The sequence below is a fragment of the Rhinoderma darwinii genome, chromosome 10, assembly GCF_050947455.1.
Source record: "Rhinoderma darwinii isolate aRhiDar2 chromosome 10, aRhiDar2.hap1, whole genome shotgun sequence".
NCBI lineage: Eukaryota > Metazoa > Chordata > Amphibia > Anura > Rhinodermatidae > Rhinoderma > Rhinoderma darwinii.
Genome location: NC_134696.1, coordinates 45,643,525 through 45,663,444, shown reverse-complemented (window position 1 = coordinate 45,663,444; position 19,920 = coordinate 45,643,525). Strand labels below are relative to the sequence as shown.

The window sequence follows — 19,920 nt, the reverse complement described above, 5'->3', positions numbered from 1 at the left end:
GTAATGGAGGCGTTTTACGTCGTCGCTTTACGTCGGCAAACATCTGCCCATTACTTTCAATGGGCTTTACGATGTACTGTGCCGACGACCTGTCATTTTACGCGTCGCTGTCAAAAGACTGCGCGTAAAATTACAGCCTTGTCAAAAGAAGTGCAGGACACTTCTTGGGACATAATTGGAGCCGTTTTTCATGGACTCCAATGAAGAACAGCTCCAAATTACGTAAAAGACGCCCCACAAAACGCGAGTACATGCAATTACGTCTGAAATTCAGGAGCTGTTTTCTCCTGAAAACAGCTCCGTAATTTTAGACGTTATTGCAGTTATCATGTGCACATACCCTAAACGGACACGAGGCTGTAGATTTGAACAGAAGTGTAAAGGATCTGCCTGACACAGCTTCTGTGTCGACGCCCGTGGTTACTCACTCTGCACCTGCTCCTAAGTCTGGTCGAGTGACCCCTTCTTCCACCAATCAGCCTGGGAGGCTGAGGAGTGGGAGAGCCTCGTGGAGGTGGACGCCTCCGAGGTGGGAGTGGGTGCTGTCTTGTCCCAGGGTACCAGGTCCCTCACCCATCTCCGTCCCTGTGCCTACTTCTCCAGGAAGTTCTCACCCACTGAGAGTAACTACGACATTGGCAACCGCGAACTCTTAGCCATTAAATGGGCATTTGAAGAGTGGCGCCACTTTCTGGAGGGGGCTAGGCACCAGGTTACGGTCCTTACCGACCACAAGAATCTGGTTTTCCTAGAATCTGCCCGGAGGCTAAACCCGAGACAAGCTCGATGGGCGTTATTTTTTACTAGATTCAACTTTTTGGTCACCTATAGGTCTGGGTCTAAAAATATTAAGGCTGATGCACTGTCGCGTAGCTTCATGGCCAGCCCTCCTTCGGAGGAAGATCCTGCTTGTGTTTTGCCCCCAGGTATAATCATTTCCGCTGTTGATTCTGACTTAGTCTCCGAAATTGCGGCTGATCAAGGTTCTGCTCCCGGGAACCTTCCTGAGAACAAGCTGTTTGTTCCCCTGCAATTCCGGCTAAGGGTACTCAGGGAAAATCATGACTCTGCACTATCTGGCCATCCAGGCATCCTGGGTACTAAGCACCTCATTGCCAGAGACTATTGGTGGCCTGGGTTGCTTAAAGACGTTAAGGCCTACGTCGCCGCTTGTGAAATTTGTGCTAGGTCCAAGACTCCCAGGTCCCGACCAGCCGGCTTACTTTGTTCTTTGCCCATTCCCCAGAGACCTTGGACCCATATCTCCATGGATTTTATCACCGATCTGCCTCCATCTCAAGGCAAGTCGGTGGTATGTGTGGTAGTGGACCGCTTCAGTAAGATGTGCCACTTTGTGCCCCTCAAGAAACTACCCAATGCTAAGACGTTAGCTACCTTGTTTATCAAACACATCCTGTGTCTCCATGGGGTTCCTGTCAATATTGTTTTTGACAGAGGGGTACAATTTGTTTCATTATTTTGGAGAGCCTTCTGTAAAAAGTTGGAGATTGATCTGTCCTTCTCCTCGGCCTTCCATCCTGAAACTAATGGCCAAACTGAGAGGACTAATCAGTCTCTAGAACAATATTTAAGGTGTTTTATCTCTGACTGTCAATATGATTGGGTCTCCTTCATTTCCCTCGCTGAATTTTCCCTTAATAACCGGGTCAGTAACTCGTCAGGGGTCTCCCCCTTTTTCTGTAATTTTGGGTTCAATCCACGGTTCTCCTCCGTTTCACCTGGTGGTAGATGTCGTTCATCGGGAACTGTGCACAGTCTGGGCCCAGGTTCAGAAGAACCTAGAGGTGTTCCAGAGCATACAAAAGGCCCAGGCAGATAGAAGACGTTCTGCTAACCCCTTGTTTGCGGTCGGGGATCTGGTGTGGCTGTCTTCAAGAAATGTGCGCCTTAAAGTCCCGTCCCAAAAATGTGCTCCCAGGTATATAGGGCCGTACAAGGTCATTGAAGTCCTTAACCCGGTCTCCTTCCTACTGGAGTTACCCCCGTCTTTTCGAATACACAACGTCTTTCATGCCTCCCTCCTGAAACGCTGCTCCCCGTCCTTGGCTCCCTCGAGGATACCTCCTGTCCCTGTTCTTACCCCTGAAGGGGTGGAATTCGAGGTGGCCAAGATTGTGGACAGCAGGATGGTCCAAGGCTCTCGCCAGTACCTGGTCCATTGGAGAGGATACGGGCCTGAGGAGAGGACTTGGGTACCCGCCCGGGATGTTCACGCTGCAGTATTGCTCAGGACGTTCCATCTTCAGTTCCCCTATAAGCCAGGTCCACCTAGAAACGGTCCAGTGGCCCCTCATAAAAGGGGTGGTACTGTGAAGGATCTGCCTGACACAGCTTGTGTGTCGACGCCCGTGGTTACTCACTCTGCACCTGCTCCTAAGTCTGGTCGAGTGACCCCTTCTTCCACCAATCAGCCTGGGAGGCTGAGGAGTGGGAGAGCCTATCACAGCCTGGCCAGACGGAGCTAGCTCCCGCCCTCTGTCTATTTATACCCTCACTTCCTGCTCCTCCTTTGCCTGTGATTCTTTCAGTCTGTTTCCTGGCTTTGCTGCTGCTGCTTACTACTTGTCTTCTGCTTCATATTGACCCTGGCTTGACTGACTATTCTCCTGCTCTGCGTTTTGTACCTCGTCCACTCCTGGTTTGACTCGGCTCGTTCACTATTCTTGTTGCTCACGGGGTTGCCGTGGGCAACAGCCCAATTTCCCTTAGCTTCTGTGTACCCTTGTCTGTTTGTCTGTCGTGCAATTAGTGAGCGTAGGGACAGTCGCCCAGTTGTACGCCGTCGCTTAGGATGGGCCGTTGCATGTAGGCAGGGACTGAGTGGCGGGTAGATTAGGGCTCACCTGTCTGTCTCCCTACCCCGCCATTACAAGAAGATATTACATCTGTCAGAATATAGAAAACATTTATTACAATAAAGCAAATTTGTTGTAAATATATACACTAAAGAAATTACTGAAGACTCGCTGCAGTGATGTACAAAATACCGGCTAATCTCATGAAACAAGCGTCAGTTTCAGAGATTGTGGAAGTTTCAAAGTAAATAATGTAAATGACATAAGCGAAATGTGATGTTCCTCTAAGTGCTTCCTGTCCAGCATATGTTAGTAAGTGGGGATTTGCTCCAGGATTTTTCGAAGGCAGTGATGGAAGAGAGATGCAAAAATGATGGACTCCTACGGCACGGACATAATTCCTATGTTTCCTGTGCTGAAGCAGGACTGACAGAAGGCACTTTAGACTTAAATGTAAATTCATTTTCAGCATCCGTTCAGGGATAACAAGGGGACAGTTTTACAACTTCATCCCTGTGACTTAAGCCATAAAGTAGAAAAGAGCACTTGGGAAGTGAATTAATAATGTACAGGCCCGGCTGCCTAGATCTCCCCTAAATAAAAGTCATCTGCCCTCTGGTAATGCTGTGGTTGGAGTGAGGGGAGGTGTTTGTTTGAAGGACAGATGTCACTAAAAGACCCCCATGAGCTACCCTTAGGCCACCCAGTGAAGACAGCTGATGCTGGGAGGATCCTGGGTGCATTTAGAGGGCAGCAGCATTTTATCTCTGTCCCTGTCCATCACTGTTCACGTCCCCAGCAATGTTTTTTTCTTAACTTTACAGAGCGGCAGGTGACCTTGTTAAGCAATGGCAGCTGCCGGCCCCCTCTGGCGGAGAGAGAGTTAAATCTATTATGGGGAAAAAAAAGAAGAAAAAAAAATAATCAACAAGAATGTCCCAGCTAAGTGTGTGCAAAGCAAAGGAGGGATTTAACACCTCAGTCTATTGAAATGATGATGGGAGATCATGAGCAATCAACAAACCTGTGTTGACGTGGTGGGAGGCAGGGTATCAATAGCAGGGTGCTTACTGCCGGAAGTGTCCAAAGATGACACCCCATTAATAGTGTGAATTGCTAACAGCTTCTGAAAAGGCTGCCTGTCCTCTAATAGTCTAGCTTTTATTTTCCTGCTCATACCTATTTTATTTATGCAAATTTTATTTATTTTTTCTTCCTTGGAATTAGAAATTTAGATCCATCTTAGTTCTGGGCAAGTGTGTTGAATCTGCAGATGCCCCATATGGCGCCAATTTGCAGATCAAGATGGCAACCTTAGCAGGCATTCCCAGGAAGAGAAGGAGATTAATGACTTTCCATGATAAGAATGAGTTGGGTATACTTGCATACATTAACTTATTGATGAGGTCACCGACACACAAGTCTATTTAATAATGAAGTTTGTGACTCGGTAATTAAGGAGCTCCTCCTCCCAAGCTGCATACTAGCCTAGATCTGGAGCAATAGTATTTGTAAACTAAAGGGGGTTTTACACTGGTCGATTATCGTGCAGACAAGCGTTCATAGAACGCTCGTTGCCGATAATTGCCCTGTGCAAACAGGGCAGCGATCAGGAGATGAACAAGTAAACGCTCGTTCATCTGTTGATCGTATCGTTTTAAAAATGTTAAATATTATGGTTGTCGGCAGCTCATCTACCTGTTCGCTGCCGACATGATAATAATATATGGTCACGAGCGATCGGAGTAACGACCGCTCGTCCCCATCCATAGCTTTGTGTGACAGCAGCAAGCGAGTGCTCGCTGCACTGGCCAAAATCGGCCGGTGTAATAGGGCCTTAATTGTGATGCAATCTTTATCCTTGCTAGGCCTTACAAGTGCTGTTATTGGACAGGCATGTTCACAATGGTGCCATAATTAGACTACGACTCACAAAAACGTTTAGATCTTAACATTTATAATTGATAATCTGATAAAGTCTTGGTTGACCATGAGGGGACATTATGATCTGGTCCAGTTTGATCTGACCCAAACCAATTGTTTTCAATTGACAATAATTGCACCATTGTAATTGCAATTAATTTTCTATAAAAATTTATGTTGTCAAACAACTTTAGTGTAGCAAGGAGTATTATTAAAGACAACCCATTTCCTGATGACCAATTAGAGCATATAATTACGTAGTTATATAGTTAGTACAGTTGAAAAAGGCACATGTCCATCAAGTTCAACCAAGGGATGGGAAAAGGGAAGGGAAACATTTCTACACATAGGAGCCAAGATTTTTTTGTTCTAGGCAATTATCTAAGCCTTTTTTAAAGCCATCTACTGTTCTTGCTGTGACGGCGCCTGCGGTGACTATTCCATAGATTCACAGTAAAGAAGGCTTGTCGCCTCTGCAGGTTGAACCTTTTTTTCTCCAGACAGAGGGAGTGCCCCCTTGTTTTTAGAGGGGGTTTTATATGGAACAGGATTTCACCATATTTTTTGTATGTGCCATTAATATATTTATATAAGTTAATCATGTCCCCCCTTAGTCGTCTCTTGTCAAGGCTAAATTCTCCATGCCCCTTATTAGCTTCGTTGCTCGTCTTTGTATTTTTTCCAACTCCAGGGCATCCTTTCTATGAACTGGAGCCCAGAACTGAATTGCATATTCCAGATGAGGCCTCACTAATGCTTTGTAAAGTGGTAATATTATATCCCTGTACCGCGAGTCCATGCCTCTTTTAATACACGACAATATCCTGTTGGCCTTTGAAGCAGCTGATTGACATTGCATGCTCTTGTTTAGTTTATGATATACAAGTACACCCAGATCCTTCTCAAAAAGTGACTCCCCCAGTGTAGCTCCCCCTAGGACATGATGCATGCAGGTTGTTGGTACCCAGATGCATAACTTTACATTTATATACATTAAACTTCATTTGTCATGTGGACGCGCAAACACTTAGTTTGTTTAAATCCGCTTGCAATTCACGAACATCTTCCATAAACTGAACAATATGACATAGTTTGGGGTCATCTGCAAAAAAAGAAATAGTGCTATTAATCCCATCCTCTATATCTATATCATTAATAAATAAGTTGAATAATAGTGGTCCCAGCACTGAACCCTGGGATACACCACTTATAACCGGGAACCATTCAGAGTAGGAATCATTGACCACAACTCTATGGATACGGTCCTTGAGCCAATTCTCAATGCAATTACAAACGATATTTTCTAAACCTATAGTCCTTAACTTACCCATTAGACGTCTATGAGGGACAGTGTCAAATGCCTTTGCAAAGTCCAAAAACACTATATCCACAGCGGCCTCTCTGTATAGGCTTCTGCTCACCTCTTCATAAAAACAAATCAGGTTGGTTTGACAACTTCTGTCATTAGTAAAACCGTGCTGGCTGTCACTTATAATACTATATTTTGTCACATAATCCCTCAATAGCCCCTCAAACATTTTCCCCACGATGGATGTAAGGGCCGGTTCATATCAGCGTTTGCTTTACGTTCAGAGGTTCCGTCGGAGGTTTCAGTTGGGTGAACCCCTCAACGGAAAGTCAAACCGAAACCTTAGCTTCAGTTTGCATCACCATTGATATCAATGGGGAAGACCTAGAGCCCTTTTTGAAAATAGGCACCAAATTGCCCTGCGCCAGTCCTTTGGCATTTTACCAGTCACTAAAGAATCTCTAAATATTATGAAGAGGGGGACAAAAATAACTGAATTAAGCTCTTTAAGAACTCTAGGGTGTAACCCATCTGGTCCCATATGGTTGTCATCGAATGGGAGAAGAGAGCAACTAACAAAAAGCGTCCCTCGCTGTGACAAACAAGGCCCTTACATGTAAAACATGGTCGGTTATTCAATTGAATGAATACCATGTAATAGAATATTTCTCCTGCACAGGCCATTACAGGGGAAATGTATGACAGGCCACAGCTTCCCCCAGCTATAACAGTTGGTTTCTTGAGGTTTCAGTAGCTATACCTGTGGTGATCAGCTGATCGCTGGCTTGGCTTCACTTTTAAAAAAGTGCTGTTTTGATGGAAAAACTCCTTTAACACAACAGTTTATTAATTCCCCAAATTAGCCTGCTACCAATGTTTTAACGAATAGTCTATATCTGATCGTAAAATCAACTGTACTTCAAGGCTACGCACAACTTTGACATCATTTTTTTTTTTTTTAAATAAAATTGGGCACCTGTGTGATTGGTGCAACTTCCTAAATACTTTTTATGAAAAAATTATTTTTACTTTTAGAGATACAGCTGCTTTGTATTCTGTATACAGAGCAGCTGCATCATTCCCTAAGACCTGAAACCGTCAAGTCCGCAGGAATGACAGGTTCAGTGACTGCGGGTCCTACGTATCTCTGACATATAGAATCCACCTATAATCGATCACATCTAAGTTATTAACTAAGTGTGATTGTTAACAGCTCGATCCTGCATGTCAGAGACACTGAACCTGTCAGTGCCGCTGACCTGATGGATACAGGTTTCAGCGCAAGATACAGCTGCTGTATATACAGGATACAAACCAGCTGTATCTCAAAAATTAAAAATCATTTCTTATAAAATGTATCTAGGAAGTTGCACCAATCACAATGATAGACATTTTTATGAAAAAAAAATAAAAAATACATAGCCTTTACACACTAGTACAATGATTCAAAATCTTCAAAATCTTTAGATCTTGAATTGGGTTGATGCAAAATTGTAGTGTGTGAATATGTAACCTGCAAAAATAATAATTTCCAAACATATTCTCATTCTGATGATGAAGCATTGACAATGCCGGGAACTCAAATTCAAATACAGGTCAACAAGCAAAAATCATGCTGTAGTGCTGCTGGTTATCGGAATGCTCCAGTTTGTATTAGGTGCAACAAATGTGCCTCATCTCTAAAGTAAAAGTTTTCTAATGGCCCGTGTAAACGAGCGCCGATCAATGAGACAGCTCATCCCCATACATTTCTAATATATTGACATCACGTCTCCCTGTTTATACAGGGACATGTGTTGCCGATAACAATAATATTTTAGGCTGCAGAGACTATACGATCAGCGGATGAACTCGTTTATCAGTTGATCGTTGCCCTGTTTACACAGGGTAATGCTCATGAACGGGCTGTGAATGCTCGTTTGCCCGATCATTGGCCCGTGTAAAAGGGCCTTAACTCTGGGTTAGTTGGATATCAGGTCATGCTTCAGTGCTAACTACTGTACTCCCTTACCAGTGCTAAGCATGGCGATCCCATAATAGAAACAACGACATTATCCCGATAACACTGACAGCCACAGTCAGTGTCCTCATAACAGAGCCAGTCACAGTGCTCCCATAATAGAGCCAGTCTACAACAGTGCCCAATAACAGAACCAGTTACAGTTCTCCTATAACACAGCCACTCACAATGATCCCATCACAGAACCAGTCTACAACAGTGTCCCCATAACAGAAACAGTCACAGATCTCCCATCAAACAGCCTTAGAAAGCTCTTTGGTCTTGCCCATGTTGTAGAGTTTAGAGTCAGACTGATTCATTGAGTCTGTGGACAGGAGTCTTTTATACAGGTGACCATGTAAGACAGCTGTCTTTAATGCAGGCACCAAGTTGATTTGGAGCGTGTGACTGGTCTGGAGAAGGATAAACTCAATGGTTCGTAGGGGATCAAATACTTATTTCTCTGTGCACAATGCAAATAAATATATATAATTTCGACTATGTGATTTTCTGTTTTTTTTTTAGATAATCTATCTCTCACTGGTAAAATTAACCTAGCCTAAAAATTCTAGACTGTTCATGTTTTTGACAGTGGGCAAACTTACAAAATCAGCAAGGGATCAAATACTTATTTCCTTCACTGTATCTGCGTCCTCAGGAAACAGATACAATTAAATACTATGGCAGAGCAGGAAACTGTCTGCTTCCTGCTCTGCCATTCTCTCCTCCTGGAGCGCCGGAATCCTTGGCCAAAGCATTGCCGATGCCCCGGCCGGGGATTCCGCTCATAGACAGTCCCTGACTTCACTGTCCATATAAGGGCAGTGACGTCAGGGCAGTGTACCTCCTGCAGCGGAATCCCCGGCCAGAGCATTGCCGATGCTCTGCCTCGAATTCCATTCATTGACGGAAACCCTGACTTCACTGTCCATAGACTATACTAGCGCTCTGCTCCGAGATTTCTGCTCTGGGGAAGCCCCTGACATCACTGTCCATATATGGACAGTATGTCAGGAGCAGAGTAGGAGTCCCAGGCAGAGTGCTAGAAGCAGCTCTGCTCCGGGGGGTCCGGCTGGGGAAGCCCTTGACATCACTGTCCATATATGGACAGTGATGTCAGGAGCAGAGCTGGAGTCCCAGGCAAAGTGCTAGTAGCGCTGTGCTATGGGACACCGGCTCTAGAGTTTACCCGGACATCACTGTCCATATATGGACAGTGATGTCAGGAGCAGACCTGGAGTCCCAGGCAGAGTTCTAGTAGCGCTCTGTCCGGAACTCCTGCTCTGGGTTTGCCCCTGACATCACATTCCGGTCCAGGAGGATCCCCTGACATCACGGTCTATAGACAGTGATGTCAGGAGCTCCTGCAGAAGAGGAATCCCCGGCCAAAGGGTGGCATTTACAGGGGGGCTGTGTGGCATCATCTACAGGGGGGGCTGTGTGGCATCATCTTCAGAGAGGGCTGTGTGGCTCTATCTACAGGGGGGCTGTGTGGCTCTATCTACAAGGGGGGGCTGTGCAGCACTATCTACAAGGGGCACTATGCTATTATCTTCAGAGGGCACAGTGGCACGATCTAAAAAAAGAGATGTGTGCCACTATCTACAGAGGGCAATGTGGCACTATCTACAGGGGGCACTGTGGAATTATCTACAGGAAGCAGTGCGTGGCAATAACTACAAGGATCCGTGTGTGCCAATATCTACATAGAGCAGTGTGTGGCAATATCTACAGGGGGGCCATGTGGCGTTATCTACAGGGAGCAGTACATGGCACTATCTACTGGGGCAGTGTGGAGCACTATCTACAAGGGGCCCTGAGTGTGGCACTATCTACGCTGGTTTTTACACTACCAGTAGTGGTCAGCACATACGGTCCAGCCCTAGTGATAAAGTGAGACATCACCTGCATATGTACAACCGGAAAACCAGAGAGAGATACTGGCCACCATAGTAGTTGTCAGCCAAACTAATGCAGACATTTTTGTTTGTTCATTTGTATGCATAAATTCTGGAAAGCCACACCCCATCAGATAAGTCACGCCCCATAAGACACACCCAAAGACACTATGGTGATATCTTCTTTGCTGTGGCATAATACTGTCATAGCGGATGCGGGGCGGCCTACTCATTGTTTTTGCTTGCCTTGCCTACGATACCATGGAGGTATTAAAGAAGGGCTATAATGTTCCATCATGTTGAAGCCACATTACATCTCACATAAAAGCTGCATTGTGGTCCTATCTGACAATGTTGGACCTTAAAACCAAAATTTACTACAGGAATACCCCCCCCCCCCCCCCCCATTTATGTAGCATATGCAAAAAAGGTCTTCCCTAAAGCGGTCTTATATTCATCCCTCTTTTACTTCTTGACAAGTATAAATAATTTATTTCTTTTGTAAATTACATATAATAGCCCATAGGTTGGATTAATGCAGTTTCATGGCTGTAGGAGAACTGTCCTCACATTTTTGGTCCTGCAGTCTGATCGGTGGAAATCTGCTGTGCTTGCCTCCAGGCATGTCAAAGTAATCATACAAACCATCTTCTGAAAGGAATGAACCCTTATCAGCTACACAAGATCAAGATATTAACTAAGTAAAGTCTTTTAAAAAACATTCCCCACTAAAATGTGTCCTCTTTTGTCGATCTATTAAATATTTTATTGAATGGTTTCTTAGTCTTGTCTATTTTTGGAGAAAGCGGAGTGACAACTAATATCACCATCATTTTAACCTCCAAAGGATTGTCACTCCTGGATGCACATCTGCCTAGTTGCTGTAGATATATATATATCTCTGCTATTCTAGTATCACTGCATAACTAGGCAAGTTTGTTGTTCACTGATCTAGGAAACCTGGGTTTTACTGCCATATTGATTGTCATCCAGCTTTCCCAGACTCATGAAAGGCAAATTTTCCTAGTTATGCAGGGATGATATGCTATCATAATTAGTCAATAGTGATACTGCAAAGCTAATTTTGGCTATCACCCAGCTTTTCCAGTATCAGATATTACTAAAAAGTATATGAATAGAATCTTTAGCAGTCCCCCCTCATGCCACCAAGTCTTGATGACCCTGCGAGTAACAAGACCCATCGGGACTCTGTAAACTGCAAAAATCTGGGGAGAACGTCAGGAGGCATGTTCAGTGCTGCCAGCAGGTGGCGGTGATGCTGTCTGTTGCAATTTGGGTTGTGGTTTTCACTTATATGGGTCTGCCCTGCATTGTATATGGGGGGCATGTGATAGATACTGCATATAGGGAGATGTAGTGAGCATGTTGTATGGTGAAGAATTTAGATGGCGCCTGGTTTGGTTATGGTATGTGGCTGCCACTTTGAATGGTAAGGCACGTAGCTGTCACTGTATGAGGTGTTGTGGCTGTCACTTTACTTGCATCCTGTAACTATTATTGTTAAGGGGGCTCTGAAAGTTGTATCAAAAATTAAGTAGCTGTAGCAGAGTCTGTTACATGAAGAATTTCCATATATTAAAGCCCAGATACTTTTTGTTAACTTGGGGCAACAAAGCAACTGCTATTTCTTTTTTTTTAAAAAACACAAGATTTTAGTGATTATAGCATGACATTATGTGACGATTTTCTGCAAGCTTGCTGTATTAGTTCCACGAAAAAAAATTGCCCTCTAGCCCTGGCCCTGAGGAGGATTTTTGTATTTTAGGTTTAGTGTTAATTGGCAGGTTCCAGAAAAACATAAAGTCCCCTTTGTGGAAAAACAAGTTTCAACTTCACATTTCCGTGTTTTTTTTACCTTAACTTATTATGATTGCTACAAATAAACTGGCTCGGAGGCAGAAGACGCTGTAGAAAGCGTCTCTGGACCAGCCCATAACCTTCACGAACACACGAACATAGTCAGACTAAATAAACAGTACACGTGTACATCTGGGACGCCATCCAAACGTGGAGCAACTCCACAAAACTCAGCCAGCACCGCACTCGCAGACTCAGATCTGTCTCTCATATTTACTATTTGTAACAGGAACATTTTTTACACAAATGGGGAGTCTGAGGATAGTTTAAGAAACTATTAAGGGAGCGGCAGCTGAGTGGGTGCACAGGGCACAGCTGTCCTTCCCGACTATCAGATGTAAAGTCAGGCTCTGCAGCACAATGCTCTCACTGTCACACTTACACCCACCCAAAGTATTTTAAACTTGACCCCCGTCCACTTCAAAAGCGACATCCGAAACCTTCCAGAGTACTGAATGTGTATCCAACTGCGGGTTCCAAACCCACCTGGCTGAGCGCCCAAGATCAAATGTTAAAAATAAAAATATTCTGCAGTTGTCACAATGCGGGATCTGTCACGCACACGCCCAGGACGCTGTCCTTCAGCCTCATCAAGCATGGCCTGCCCAAGGTAAATAAATAAACCCGCTGGTGAGAGTAAGTGGGTTACTTTTTCCGTACTGTGCTACAACTTGTTCTGTATTATGAATGGCCTGCCAGATCGTCTGTTACGGCTCCAGGGATTCGGCAAGGAATGAGCGCAGGGAGATTAGCATGGGCGTTTGTGGTCGGGTCTACATGCCGAGGACACTAAGGGGCTTGTGTTACCTGCTTTCTGGCAGTCACTCTGCAGCACCTGCGCTACTAAAATAATCCACTAGAAAGGAAAGAGTACACACTGGGTAAAATGTAAACTGAATAAGTATACCGCGTGCGAGGAATCATAACACAATGTCATCTGCTGGAAACCACGGCCGGAGCCGCTGCTGTACATACAGCAAAGTACAATATTTGCTTTACAAATGAATATTTTAAACACATAGGAGAGAACGACCAAGCGGATATGATCCCGGGACAACAAATTTATTCATACTCCTAAAAAAATATGGGGTTCTGCAAATATGGCCACCATTACAGTTCCCACAAGGGTTTGACAACCAGCTTTCCCAAACTCCTGAAAGGCATGACTGGTTATGCAGTGATTCATGCCCTGCTGAGTAAGCGGTTCAGGACTGTAGGAAAGGTGAATCACAATCCCTGTAAAAACTGTAGAAGCCGCCATATTAGTTGACACAGGTCTCTCAGACATAGATATAAAGGAAGGACCATTATAATGGTCCACTGTGCCTATACATATCTGATGACAAAAAAAAGGTATAATGGCCGATGTAGGGCTGGAACTGATTTAATTAAAACTGTAGTAACCCCTTCTACTCTCCTCCTCTCTGGTTTGGTATTGCCAGACGATCGTGCATTTTTCACCCAAGTGACCCAAATGTATTCAAATTCTTCTAATACGCTGACAAATATCTTCAACATGGCTGACCTGCTTTTCAGAACAAAATTGTCTGCCATCGTTTGGTTGTAACGATCGTTTAGGTATTATTCCAAATATCAATCGTTCATTATGATCGAAATTGGCACCTTTCCACAACTGTCGTCTACTATGTATGGGCACCACATTGGTTATAATAACTCGAGAGGAGACATCACAAGGATTAGATGGCGCTGAACCGCATAGGGAGAGCGACAGGGTCTGCAGGGAAGTGGACTAGATGGTTACAAAAGTTAAAAAAATGCCCAGGAGCGTGATTGGGCCAATGTGCTAAAGGAGGAGTGGCATAAGGGATATAGGGTAGAGTTCAAGGGCAGAGCTGCTTCTTTACCTTCGGCTGCAGCGTGAAGTAACACCCTCCCGCCCTCCCTTTGGTTTATGTGGTTTTGGATCTGTACCTGGTATGGTTGTTTCAGTTTTCTTTTCTTTTATTACAGATGTCACAGCTGGCGGAGCTATGGTCTTGAAGGCGGGATAGGACACTCTACCTGCCCGCTGCTGGGCTGTAGCTGGGGCGTATCAGGAAAGGAGGAAGAGATGATGTTAATTTAAGCCTTCAGGCCAATCATTTAATTGGTTATGTTTGAGTTAATAAAGCGGTGGCCATTCCCCAGATTTACCATAAAGAAGTGTCCTAGTCTTTATTTATTTAATAGAGCGGATGGGAGTTAAAGAAGAAAATAAAAGGTGAGTCTTTCCATGCAGTCTTGTATTTACTGGTCAATCATGGCCCTGTAATGCCATATACCACTATGTACTGACAGAAAGGGGACACTCATGATTCTGGCAGTGCCTGAGGACCCAAGGCCATCGGAAGCCCACAGGCTATTGGTCAAACGCAATGCTATTTTAAGTCAAGGGTCTGCACTTAAACGTTAACTCATAATCCACTGGTCACGCTTTTAGATAGTGCAGATAGTGTCGAGGATTGCTTGTATCAATTGGACGGTAACTTGGATCATTGCAGCATTTGCATGGGGGGTCTCATTACTGGTACAGTTACAAGCAACATTTTTTGGTACTGTTTTAGGACATTGTGGCGGGGTATCGTTGTTGGCTTTGTTATACACGGCACTTGCTGAACAGGACATCAAGGCTGGCACGATAACCGGAGCAGTGTCGTTGGCTAGGAGCATCTATGGCACTTAAATGACTGTTCCTTAATTATAGGAATGTGGTCCATTGGTTGGAATAAATCAGTTCTTGGTTGTTTTATGATAAGCTATCAGACAACAAACTACATATTCAACAATACACATTAATTATATTTACAATAGTGGGAATGAGTTCTACGCGGAAAATTATTCCCAGCTTTTCAAATAACTGTCCCTTTAATAAATGTCTGCCCTGTATTAACTGGCATCCGGAAAAATATGAAAACACTGGTCTGATTTGTGGCCTTAGGATTAGCTTTATATCTTTTTTGCACTCTGCTTTTCATCAAATGTCTGTACATGACTCCCCAATTGTCACGTATATAATTAAAAAAAATTATCATTTTGTAGCAAATTGAAAAAAAAAAAACACAATTATTTTTGGTAAATGTTAACTTTTTATTATTAAGTTTTATAGTTTATTTTCTGTTTACTGTTTCTTTAAAAAATATAAAGGAGTGACATTCCCCAAGCAAATCAAAGGTCAAACATCTGTGAACCCCAATGTACCAGACTCTGTTCAGCAGGCACTCTGCAACTGTTCCACATTTTCTGCTTTGATGTCATTACTAAAACTCCTGGAAGGGGCAATGGAATAAACACAGCAGAGGCTCAAATACATTTTGGCAGAATGTTCGGGTCAAAAATTGTCAACATATAAAATTCTGACATTGTTACGGGAAAACTTCTAAAGACTTTTCCATCCGTGTAACCCATAACTGGGTGCGAGAGGGGACAGCGTGACATGTGAGCTCTCTCTGAAGTGTTTTGGAATAAAACACAGAGCTTTTATTTAAATGTATTATTTCAAGCCACCCTTAATGGGAACAACTTGTCCAAAAATGAACTCCATAAACAGCCCCACCCACGGCTTAAAGCATCCTTGGTACGTAGATAACACATATTTGGGATGCACATACTTTTGCCTATTCGTACACCCGATGTAGAGGGAGAATGAACGGGACAAAAAGGGAAGTTCAAAAATAATTACTCACCATTCACATAGCATCAAAATATCCTGCAAAGCTGCACAGAATTCCCATATCTTTCCCAATGCCCAGTAAGGCCCACAATCTCCCTATCTCAAGAAATGTTACCCATTTGAACACAAATTAACCTGAGCATGTTTTTGGAGTAGCTTCAGGAAACACAAAAAGAAAAGGCCATACGCACTTGATACAAGGGCAGGTTCAAACAGCACTTCCCAACAGGATGCAGACAAGCCATAATTGCTATACAAGGGGAGATCCCACAGGTGCAAAATACTGATAAAGAGTCACTCTCACGTCTACTATTCATGACGGGGGTGGCTGCTTGGTATTATCATTGCACACAAATAAGGCTTCCAGAAGTATGCCAGTCGCACGATAACGTGTAGTGCATCGGGCTGGCTTACACATACCTCCCAACCATCCCAGATCCGGCGGGACAGTCCCGGTTTCTCACTGCTGTCCCGCTGTCACGGGCAGTCTCCAAAATGTCCCGCTGGGCGCTGCATCAAAACAGCTGATCGCTGCTGACTGCAGCAGCGATCAGAAGAAGGCAGGAGTCTTGCGGCGGTGTTCTCACTGGGATAGATGCCGGCCCGGGAGTGGACCAGTCTAGTCACCTGACCTGTCATCTGACCTCACCGGTCAGTTGACTGGACTGGTCCACTCCCAGGCCGGCATCGACACCAGTGAGAACGCAGCTGCAAGACTCCTGCCTTCTTCTAACGGTGAGTGACGTCAAAGCAGAGCAGAGAGTGGCAGCAGTAGGGCCGGCTATATCCACCGCTCTCCGCTCTGGCGGCATTGTGGCACAAAGTATAAGGGGGTTGTGTTGCACTATATACAGGGGGGCTGTGTGTGACGCTATTTACAGGGGGGCTGTGTGTGGAGCAATGTACAGGGGGGCTGTATCTGGCGCTATCTACAGGTGGGGCTGTGTCTGGCGCTATGTACAGGGGGGCTGTGTCTGGCGCTATGTACAGGGGGGCTGTGCGTGGAGCAATCTTCAGGGGGGGCTGTGTGTGGCGCTATCTACAGGGGGGCTGTGTGTGGTGCTATCTACAGGGGGGGCTGTGTGTGGTGCTATCTACAGGGGGGGCTGTGTGTGGCGCTATCTACAGGGGGCTGTATCTGGAGATATCTACAGGGGGGCTGTGTGTGGAGATATCTACAGGGGGACTGTGTGTGGAGCTATCTACAGGGGGGGCTGTTTCTGGCGCTATGTACAGGGGGGCTGTGTCTGGCGCTATGTACAGGGGGCTGTGTCTGGCGCTATGTACAGGGGGGCTGTGTCTGGCGCTATGTACAGGGGGGCTGTGTCTGGCGCTATGTACAGGGGGCTGTGTGTGGAGCAATCTACAGGGAGGGGTGGCGCTATCTACAGAGGGCTGTGTGTGGAGCTATCTACAAGGGGGCTGTGTGTTGAGCTATCTACAGGGGGGCTGTATCTAGCGCTATGTACAGGGGGCTGTGTGTGGCGCTATCTACAGGCGGGCTGTGTGTGGAGCGATCTACAAGGGGGCTGTGTGTTGAGCTATCTACAGGGGGGCTGTATCTAGCGCTATGTACAGGGGGCTGTGTGTGGCGCTATCTACAGGGGGGCTGTGTGTGGTGCTATGTACAGGGGGGCTGTATCTGGCGCTATGTATAGGGGGCTGTGTCTGAAGCTATCAACAGGGGGGCTCTGGTGGATAATTTTTCCATTGACCGGTAGCAGAGTTGTACAACTGGAAAAAAAAAATCCCCATCATGTAACTCTGCTACCTGTCGATTGAAAAGTCATCAACCACAGGGTCTCCCTCTTGACTTTCATTGTTCTCAGCCTTTTGGTTTGTCCTGCAGCTGCTGCTGCCGTGATGAGCAAATGTTATACCCAAGATAGGAAAAGAAACACAAAGACGATATAACCGGATCCACAATATCTGTAATATCCAGTCTAGTGAACCACAGTGAGAACGTGCGTGTGTTTTTTGCAGAAGGATCTGGCTGTGATTTGATGTGTTTATGCGGGATATTGGGTGTGACTTAAAATGTCCCTCTTTTCCAAATTCAAAAGTTGGGAGGTATGGCTTACAGCCTATGAGTTACGCCCATAGTATTCCATCAGACGGGCCGCACAGCACATTCCAGGTGTGCCACACTAAGTGCTGACAAACTATTCTCCCCCCTGCATTACAAGGCCTGGCAGCATCCTGAAGAAATTGATCAATGATGAGTATTATCATTGCACACAAAGAAGGCTTCCACAAGTATGCCAGTCGCACGATAATGTTTCCCGGTATGTGCTGGGCAGCCCGTCTGATGGAATACTATGGGCGTAAAGGCCCTTTTGCAGCTAGCGCCGATCAACGAGATATCAAGTGTCGGCCGGTGTATAAGGGCCTTAACTTACATACCATGCTGGGTTGCCAGACCTGAGAATTTATTACAGTGACTGTAAAATATAAAAATTCAAACTGGGCCATAGGTAGCAGTGGGGTACAAGAAAGTTTTGTATTGGACCCAGTTTTGTAATGTTTTTTTATTATTAATTTAAATTAAAATACTTTGGATTGTAAAATGTTACAGAAAAAACTCGAAAGCCTGGGCAGGTAAATGGCAGATAAAATTTGATTTTGATAAACGTAAAGTGACGCAGTAACAATACTACCCCTTAGTGACCACCAATATGCCTTTTCACGGCGGCCCAGTCTAAGTCCTGCACAGGTGTCCCGTGCAGGCTGGAGCCGGAGTTCAGCTGTCTGATGACAGCCAGGCTCCTGCTCTAACGCGCACGATCGAAGTTTACTTTGATCGCGACCGTTTAACCAGTTAAATGTAGCCATCAATAGCGACCACGGAATTTAACTTGTTTACAGAGGGAGTGAGCTCCCTCTGTCACCCATCGGCGGCATTCAAATGCAATCGCGGGCCTCCGATAGGGTGACATGGCAGCCGGGGGCCTGATAAAAGCCCCCAGGTCTGCCATGGGCATATGCATCACCTTCTGGCTGGAGGCAATGTCTTTTCATTCCCCCATCACTCAGGTAAAGTTAATGTGTGAGTAAGTGACAGCACAGCATGATCTCGCGAGATCACGATGTGCTGTGAGTACAGCTGAACATGAATGGAGAGAAGTGTATGATGTTGATTGGTCACTGATTGGTCAGCGTCATACACTTCTCTTTACAACGCCCACTTGGTGAAAAGTAAAAAAACGCCCACTATTAAGAATAAATTTGCATAACACTTAAAATGTTCATAAATTTGTAAAAAATAAAAGTTTAAAAAACAAACAAACACATTACTTGTCTACATTAAAGCACCTATTAAATTAGGTAGAAGATAGGGCAGTTATAAACTGGTGACAGAGCCTCTTTAAATAGATTACAACTGGGAATAACAAAACAAGAGGATGTGTGCAGGTTATCAGTGTTCTAAATAGTAACAGTCAATGCCAAGCAGCAGCTGCAAAATCAAATAAAATTTTAGGGCGGATATAAAGAGAAATTAAAATGTATTTCTCCTATAAAATCCCAGTACTTAGAGGGCACAAGGGTGAAAATAGATTTTCTTTGTGATTGTGCCTGCTCATAAAGGACAAATTCTGATGGTAAAACTATTTCAGGGAATAGTTTAAAAGGGTGTATAAACACGGTGCAGTTTTGCTGCGTTTTTCACTGCGCGGACAAAATAAGGCACCAAAAACATTTTTACCACGATTTTCCGCAATTTTCAAACTTTAATTAATATGGCGCATGCACGATACCTGCCGGCCGTCGGACAGTTGTCTTGGCAGCATCTCTCCACACCGATGGCAGATTGGGGAAACGCTGTAATTAATCAGATATATTAAATAATAATATATTTTCTGTCTTTTAGTAATAAAAAAAAGCAAAAGAATAAAAAAAACTATAATAAACTATTAGAGAAGCAAAAACTCGATAAACCCCCTTACACATACTCACCAATCGTTTGTGAAGCCCTAGGTCAGCTAAAATTTGGGCAATGTTAAATGCGAAAAATACCTCCAGTATTAAGGAATAAGGCTCAGTAACATTTGCGTCACGGTTTCTGATTATAACCGGAAAACTACAACGCATAGCCAGAACCGCTGCATGACAGATACCACTGCGGCCCAAGCCCATCCGCCGAGGTGTCTGATGTGTGGACAGGAAAAATAGACCTGCATCGCTTTTTCCTGTAAAATCTGATTGAATTGGTGACAAAGGACAGAAGTAATAAATGATGTATGAAAAGTATCAGCAATCCCATTAACCCCTTCCTGACATTTGACGTAACTGTACGTCAGGGCCGAGAAGGGGAATTATGTACTTTACTGTAATGGCCGGGATCGGCGATAACTATTTAACCACTTAGATGACACGGTTAATAGCGACATTAGAAAGCCTTTCTAAGCCTTTAGAAAGCACGTGGCCCT

The 19,920-nt window shown here is 44.6% G+C and overlaps 1 long non-coding RNA gene across 1 annotated transcript in view; it reads left to right on the top strand.

The window, feature by feature from the left end:
• LOC142661418 (uncharacterized) overlaps positions 1–13,971 on the top strand; it is a 30,103-nt gene extending 16,132 nt beyond the window's left edge. Inside the window, exon 3 of the long non-coding RNA XR_012850732.1 lies at positions 13,795–13,971. This is a non-coding gene — a long non-coding RNA (uncharacterized LOC142661418). The remainder of the gene's footprint in view (positions 1–13,794) is intronic.
• The last annotated feature ends 5,949 nt before the right edge of the window (positions 13,972–19,920 follow it).